We start from the raw sequence: 8,430 nt of genomic DNA, 5'->3' as shown, positions 1-8,430 counted from the left end.
ACGTTCTCCGTTTATTCGAGATAAGATGGTAGTTTATATAAGCTTCTACACAGTTTACAAAAACAAAGGCACTCTGATTGGCAAGCTAACACTGTTTACCTTTTCCTTAAAGTGGCCTAAACCTTACACTATAAAACCTATACTAATTCACACCCAGACAGCTCAGTGATCCCCATCACACTTTAATACTATTTCTATCTGCGCCACAAGCTCTGAATTTCTAACTGTGTCAGAGGCTTGAAGGCCTCACAAGGCCCAAATCTGAGGCCTAGACTGGAGTAGCTCAAATCTCATGACTCATGTACTCTTTTCTCTCAAAAATGCTGCAACCACCCACCTCTCTCCACCTGCTGTCTGCCCTCTGGCTGATACGGCAGAGGTTTGCTGACCTTTCCTGACACAAGTACACACCACTGGCTCAGATGTGATTTGTCCCTGGCCAAGGCCCCAAAAGTTCTTCCCCACAGAGGTGCATCCTCGGCAGTCTGCAATCCCAGGTGCATGACTCTGTATAAAGCTACGTTGAACTCCATGAGATTCCCGTTGCCCAGTGCTCCAGCAAGCTAAGGCAGCTCTGGATTTCTGGACTTGCCTTGCCTGACACAGTGTCACCCATGAACTGAGTGCAGGTACACTCCATCCTGTCGAAGACCACCCTACGTCAGGGGTGGATCCGTGTGGTGGAAAAATCTCTCCTCCAACCCGTGCTTCCAAAGAAAGGCTCAGCAGTCTCTTGTTGTTCGGTCTCATGGTTGTTTATTGCAAGTTATCTAAAAAATTTTCTTCTCGAGCTGCTGTGGTTTGCTCAGCAGCTCAGGCAGAGGCACACACACACCCTGACATCCTCTCTGACTCCCAACTGCTTCTTCTCTCCCCCCGCCCAGGGCTGCTGCTATCTTTTATATGGTACATTATGTTACATGTTTATAGTTTTTCCCCAATGCCCATTACCTATATTAAATGGTGCTTTTCTACTCTAAACCAATCTGCGAGTGCCAACATTACCAAGAACATGGAGGTAAGGAAGAAGAAAGAGGAAGGACAGGACCGGCCAAAATCCCTTAATCTTAAAACCTCTGACCCCCATGTACAAAAATAAAACCCCCCTGTACAAGCATTAAAACCCCACTGTACAGCACTAAAAAATTCTTCCCTCTACTTTGTGATTACTTCTACTATAGTATCTAAACTTTAGTGACTTCTTGTTCTTCCTGCAAGGTTGGTAAATCATTCCATGGCTCAAACCCAAAATCACAGCTGTTTCCAGCTGCCTGCCAGGGTCTCAGATGCTTCTGACCTGGACCCGGAACATCCAAAAATGTCTGAGGGACATTTTGAGTTCTCACACCATCCCACCTCCAGCTGTGTAACATAAGTCATTGAAGCACTTCATCCCAAGTAATGACTCTTGAAGAACGCCACTATCTGGACCCTGAATGGACAACCCTTTAAGCCTGTTGGTGCAGCCAGGTTCCCACCCACCTCAGAGCACATCCAGGCCATTCACATCTCGACAAAGCATAATAAAAATTTTAAAACATTATATTGTGAAAATAATCTGGAATTCTTTCAAGTAGACAGAAACCGATTTGCCAGCCTGAGAAGAAGGGACTAAGCTACTCCTAAGAAGGAGGCCAGGAGCCTTGGCTGTCCCAGGGGAGAGCCTATCCTTGTGCCAGGTGTGCTGCCAGGAGCAGGTGCAGCTGCCAGCCATAACCAGGGCGCACATCATGCTCTGAACTCCTCTGGCAGCATCAGGCAGCCAGAGCATTCTGGGGCCACCTGCCAGTGCCGGGGTGGCAGCAGGGCCGTTTGGTACCCACACAACTCCTTCCTGCACTGTGGCAGTAGCCAGCCTAGATGCTATTCCTGGTGCAACTTTCTAGCCAAGCAGCCTGTAGCAGTAATGTGCAAACTGCAGGCATGTCAAACAAGTTCTCAAAATTTGCCAACATAAGTAAGCATTAAAACTGTGATGTGCATGAATTTAAGGTTTACTTTAAGGATATGTATATACATATAAATCCTTATTTATATTATTTTCCAGGTAAAATAATGGCAGTGTTTTCTTGTGGTTTAAGAGAAGCACAGCACTTTACCAAATGCTTAAATAACCAAAGTACTTGCATGTATTGATCCTTCCTTTATTCCCTACAGATATGAGTTACTGCAGTGTTTTGGGCCAACTGAAAAATATGTTTCCAGTCACTTGCCATTGAAAGTTTACAGTCTACTTTCTAGGACCCATATTAGTGCCTTTTTTCCTAAGGAAAGTCATTAGAGATCTTCCACATCTCCTCTGTAGAATCTATGTGCTTCTGCTTCACTTCTCAATCAAATTTAACATGTACATCTGTACCATTTTAGCAGTTGGTATCTTTACCAAACACGGGGAAAAAATAAGAGCAATATATGATACTTGGTTTTAAACTCAGTTTAAGACATGAATAAAAATATTTTTTCTTCAAAGCTTAAAAGAGACCCCTTCATGACCGCTCTTGGCAGATCACAGAAGATGAGACCTAAACATCTTCTAAACAAGAGGTTGCAGATGCCAACTTTATTTCTCAAGTGGCTAAACCAGACATATTAACTCAGATGGAACAAGAAAGAGACTTTCCTTGTCCCAACAAACATATTATCATGAGGGCTGTGAATCCTATGTGTTCAATGTTCTATGTGAAAGAATGAACAGCAAAAGCTTTCAAAATGTAGTCAGCTGTAAATTCATACTGTTCCTTGAACTTAAGATGTAAGCTCCCCTGGAAATTGGCCTTTTAAAACGTTAGAGAGCTACATTTGAAAAATGAAGGCCCAGCACATATAAAATTTCCATATTTTTAGAGCAAATACAAAAATTAATAATCATGTTAAAATGAGATTTTACAGTACACTTCTACTTGTACTAATTCAGTGTTTAAGGATGATCTATCAATGCTTTAAATTCTGCATATTTCAAAAAACAAACATTGATTGGTCCCAGTTCTAACAGTTATCTTGAATTTCAAGATATTTGTTATTTTTTCCAGAATCACATACTTTGAAAGCTGCATTCATTTCAAAAGTAACAAAGATACAAAACTCCAAATTCATGGTAGGATAGAAAGGCTGGAAAGCATTAACTAAATACACAGATAAAATTTCGGAAATATATTCCAATTGAAATAAATTATCCTTCCCACAGTAGTTATTCCACACAATATGGGGTTTGTTTCATGATAGAGCAGCCACACAGGGACAGCAATTAGGAAATGGCATGCCACTTCACATTTTTTGCAAAATACCTTCAGCTCTTTATTCTAATCATGTAGATTAGACCTAGGCCTTCCAGACTATACCTGGAAATAATGGAGAAACCTGTCTAGACTCACAGGGGTTTGGGGGTTTTTTTCCCCAATCAATATTTCTTGGAGGAGGAGGACAATTTGGCCAGATCTAGGTCTAAGGAATTTTGGCCGTTTCCTAGGCTGGCAATCAGCTTGCATGTCAAGGATGGCTGCTATCCCTGAACCTATTTTCTTTTCAGTCCTACAAGAGCCCCAGCAGGAACTCTGGGGTGGACCAGGACACGTGGTCCTCCCACTGCAGCAAGACCTCTGCTGCCCTCATCCTTTCCATCAGTACAGAATCAGCGGGTCCAGCACCTCAGGGTCCCTGCCCAGCCCCTCTCTTTCTCACAGCAGGTCCTTGACCTGCACAGTCATTTCTGCTCCACACCCCTGAGCATTCCTGAGCTGCACCTGAGCACTGTTCTCCACCTGCAAGTGCTGACTGTCCTGGGAAGTTCCTCACTGAGGAGCTTTGCAAGGGGGAACTTTTACAACAGGACCCAAGGACTCGCTCGAAGTATGTGCAACGTGTGAATTACTGCACTTGCCTCAGTGAGGGTAAATAATGCAGCTCTTTCTGAAGCAAAACACACACCCCAGGTCAAGTTTTCCCTCCTTAGTTACACAGGCAGCCTGGAGTACATGGAAATAGGCCAGAGTCAAAGTGGACGGTAATAAAGTCAATGGCATTTTATCAGACACCATAGCTAGGGGCAGAATATGATACAATGTGTACTTTTTGAATAGAAATCTTTTAGAAAGCACTTCAGAGAAATAAAACAAAACCAGTTTGTTTCCCTTGATAATATTCAGTCCATGCAGTACAACTCACAAGAGACCAATAAATGATTGTTACTGGAAACTTCGAAAAATCATGGCAAAAGAAAACATTTATACAAGTTTATGGAGGCTTCTGAAGTATGGCTGATATGTTCAGGTCCAAAAGGGCTGTAAAGTATCAGGATATTACATGGAGTAATGCTGATGGTCTCTACTCTATTTACATTGAATGCAACTTAGTTTGCTTTTTGCATATAGGAAAGGTTAATTCTATACTGAACACTGTTTTGATTCCACTCTAGTGAATTTCTTATAGAAACACTAAAGATTACTTGGATTAATAACAAGAGTAATAAAAATAGTCCCCACTTTATAATATTAAGATAAACATATGAATTTGTAACGGGAAAATGTGATTTATGGAAAAGATGTAAAGTTTAAATCCTGGCAATCAGGCTCAGAGAAAGTAAAAGCAACCCTGAATGGTCACCCAAAACTGGTTTTAGTCCCTATATTTGCTTATAGCAGAAATAATTTTCTTAGGTAATTTCTGGTTTAAACTTGCTACTGAAGATATTTAGATGATACTTAGAGTGGGGCTACAGCAAGATTTTAATTATAATGTGATGACTCTCAGTGCAGCTTCTCAGCCATATTTGAGCCAAGTCTGCAAAGTTCATAAACTTTTTGGTAAAACTGGGCCAAGTCTACAGTGAACTCAGATTGATTTATAGCATTGCATTTAAAAAGGAAGCACCTTGTTATCTTCAGAAAGTTCAAAAATTAAATAATTAAATCAATATTATAAATCAGTGGGATGCCCTCTTATGAAATAATTTACCATATTCTGTCTATTAAACTTTGGAAAGAACACAGAGAAAGGCCTGGGCCAATGACAGGACTAAAAACCAGGCAACCAAGCTAAGACTGCACTCGTAAATATACATCTGCAGAAGAAGAGCTTGAAATATTAAAAATTTTGTTTTGAGAGGAAAAACAGGAGGAAGCAGGAGGAAAGATGCTAGAGCTACTGCACTGAACACAGTCTGAGGAATTTCAGATGCTCCCATGTCCACTATCAGAGTATGAGAATAAAGATTGCAAAAATACTCCTAAAGTGCAACACTCTTTTAAACTGTAATTTCAAGTTCTTTTTTATACTTCTTTTAAACAGCATGTTATTAATAACCTGTAGAATTCATTGTTATAATGAAAAAGTTTAGTTGGTATGGGAAAATACAAGTGATTAGGTTTGAAAATCTCAATAACATAAACAACAATGATTAGCACAAAAACTGATTGGCTAAAGAGGCGAACCTGATTCAAGACAAAACAAAACTTACCTCTTGGACAGGTTGCCCTTTGTACCAAATAATAACCTACTATTACTGAGGTAAATTTTCCGATTATTATCTCAGCATTTTTATTTCCTTATTATGTTACTAAACTTCCAATTGATTTAAGATTTTTAATTTAATTTTTCGTTTTAATTTTTATTGACAAAAGATTGCTCTGAGGTGAATAATCTGCAAAGATTGTGTGTGTTCTTCAGCACACAGGTTTCCAAGAGGGGCCTGCAGAACTGGAGAAGGCACTTCGTTTGTGATTACTAGATATACCTCCTTGCTTTGGAGCCATCAAGAACCTCCTTAAAAATAAAGATATCATAGCCAGATAATTAATTTCATTCTAGCAATAATTGCTCTTTATCACTGCATACCACCAGAGCAGTTTGGATACCATTGAGGAGCTTCACTAAAGTATTTACATAAATCATCATCATGGAGCCCCTCTAGGCATTTGTTGGGTTTGAAGTAACTGAGATGCAAAAAATCCTTTTTGACTAATAGTCAAGAGACAGCAACTGACACCAAACAATGTCTGGAACTGAATCAGGTGTGACAGATTTCTCCAGAAATCTGGGCAAATATAATCTGGGGACATGGAAAGAAATCAGGAATGGCATTTGGAACATGGAAGAGAAGTAAGAATATGTTTGTTGAAATATTAGCAGAGAGTATAAAATATATGCGAGAATGCCAAAATAGTATGGATTAACCAGAGGAAGCCAGAAGAGATCAGAATTCAGTTTCTGTGCTCAAAGAAGCTTTTATTCTTTCTTCTCCATCTTCCCCTGATGCATCAGAGGTTGGCCACAACTACAAAGAACATCTTAGGTAAAGGTGGACAGCTCTTAAACTCCACAGTATACTAATTTTCCTAGACATGTAGCTCAGGGTAAAAATTAAAAGCCTCTGCTATTTAGAGAGTCACTTTAGATCGTCAAAACATTTCTCTTCTCCTAATTCTAGATGGTTATCTTGTGCTTTAGCCACTTTCCTGTGTGCTTCATTCACTGTGGCTGTGCAACATTGTATATTGGGTAGAGAGAATGGGGGCACTCAGAGCAGAAGCAGTAAGAAACATTAAGGATATTCATTCCATCTTGTACCAACATCCTTCCATTGCCTTGAACACTCTTGCAATGTAAAAAAAGCAAGTATGCCTCGGATTTAAGTATGAAGGTTAGAGCATTTAGATTTACCAAGTATGAACCTGGAACAGGCATACTGCACAATACTTGCTTAGTGTTTGTGGCAATCTTCCATAAAACCTTGGGTTGTTGTCCAGGTTCACAAGGCCCGCAAAACATTTTAACCTTCCTCCCAACACAACAAGGGGTCGGCAACAATCTGAGATTTAAAAAAAAAAAAAAAAATTAGATAAGTATTTCTGAGACCTTGTATCTGGGTTTCTCATAAGCCATTTGATTAGGAGAGGGTTGGACACCACACTGGCAGATAGTCAGTGAAGACATCAACATGTTGTAGGATCATCCCTCCGCTTCAGAAAGGCAGCTCAGCTCACTGTCCTGGGACACCTCTGGGGAAAGGACAAGCACCAAGCAGTTCTTGCTGTTGCTGGACTTTAAACTGTCAGGCCAGCCCATGGCATGTTTCAAACATTACTAAATCAGTTCACATCTGTGCAGTAGGTTATCAAGGGAGTTCAATGAGGCCACAAGTGCTGAGCTTTGACTTGTAATTCTGTTTCTCTCCACCTGGCCTACCACAGTCTGTCAGCCAAGGTGGGAAGCCTCTCCTGAGGAACAGTTTCTGGACAGCTCAAATGAACTCAAACTCACTGCAGGTTCCATGTGGCAGAAGAGTTAACTCTGCTGGATAGCTTGGAACTTGCAGAAATGGCTCGGATTGAAACATACCCAACAACTAATCTCCACTTCTGTGCATGAACCCAGTGTTGTGCCAAACCTCACATGTCTTGTGGGAGCAAGGGGAAGGCACTCAGATGATATTTTTTGGGAGGAGAGAAAAAAAGAGAGTGAAGCTACTTCTGTGATCAGCTTCAGATGACAAAGCTATTGTCACAAGAAGAAAAAAAGCTAGGAAGCTGTTTCTCTTCAAAATATTAAATTTAGATGAACCTTGACGTTTCTAGGTGAGAAACCAAAGTCTAGCTCCAGGTAATAGCATGTATGCTATGTATATCACTAATGAAATATATGCAACAACTAAGACACATTAGTTAAGAGAGGCCCATTAGTCATTTGTGTGTTTACAACACAATTCTTGCTGCTTGAACGCAGTTTCTCTGACTTGATGAAGCATATGCAGAACACCATTGTGATTTTTCTACAGAGCGCTGTAGAGCTGGTATCGATGAAATGCAAATACCACACAGTGCTGTGAGATCCAGATTCACAGAGTACTGTGGTAGCTGAATTGTTTGAAAAGACATATGGCATCCCAAGTGTAACAGATAGTTGAATCTCAAGGGGGAACCATTGTTCATTCATCTGGACCAAGTGACATTCTTTATGCAAGAATAATTCCTGATTAAAGGGTGAGTTTTAATGGAAACTAATTAGGCAACCTCTTTAGCCTGGGCATAATGATCAAATGAGCTGTCACACAGTACCTGATACAATGATCTCACTTGGTACAAGATTTTATTCCTTAGCAATTACACTCCCACGTTGCACTGCATGTGTTTATTGCCTGGAGCACACATGTCAAATTAAAGAGCAGCTTATGCACCTGATATTTAATTATTGCCTAGCACTACAGACAACCGGGAAATGTCAAAGCGAGCAGTCCTGCACTGGAGCAACTAAAACGGATATCTTTTCTGGCAAAGAAAAAAATAGAGATAAAATATGTATGGATGATTCAGTTGTCTTACAATTCACAGTTACAAAAAATGGCCTCCCAAATCTTAAATAATTTACCATCCTGCTCAATGCAGAGAATACTCCCTGAGCAGAAGGGTATGTGAAACAGGTTCACCAACTCACACAATT

Source organism: Taeniopygia guttata, chromosome 5 (assembly GCF_048771995.1).
Source record: "Taeniopygia guttata chromosome 5, bTaeGut7.mat, whole genome shotgun sequence".
Lineage (NCBI taxonomy): Eukaryota > Metazoa > Chordata > Aves > Passeriformes > Estrildidae > Taeniopygia > Taeniopygia guttata.
This window is presented reverse-complemented; position numbering follows the sequence as displayed.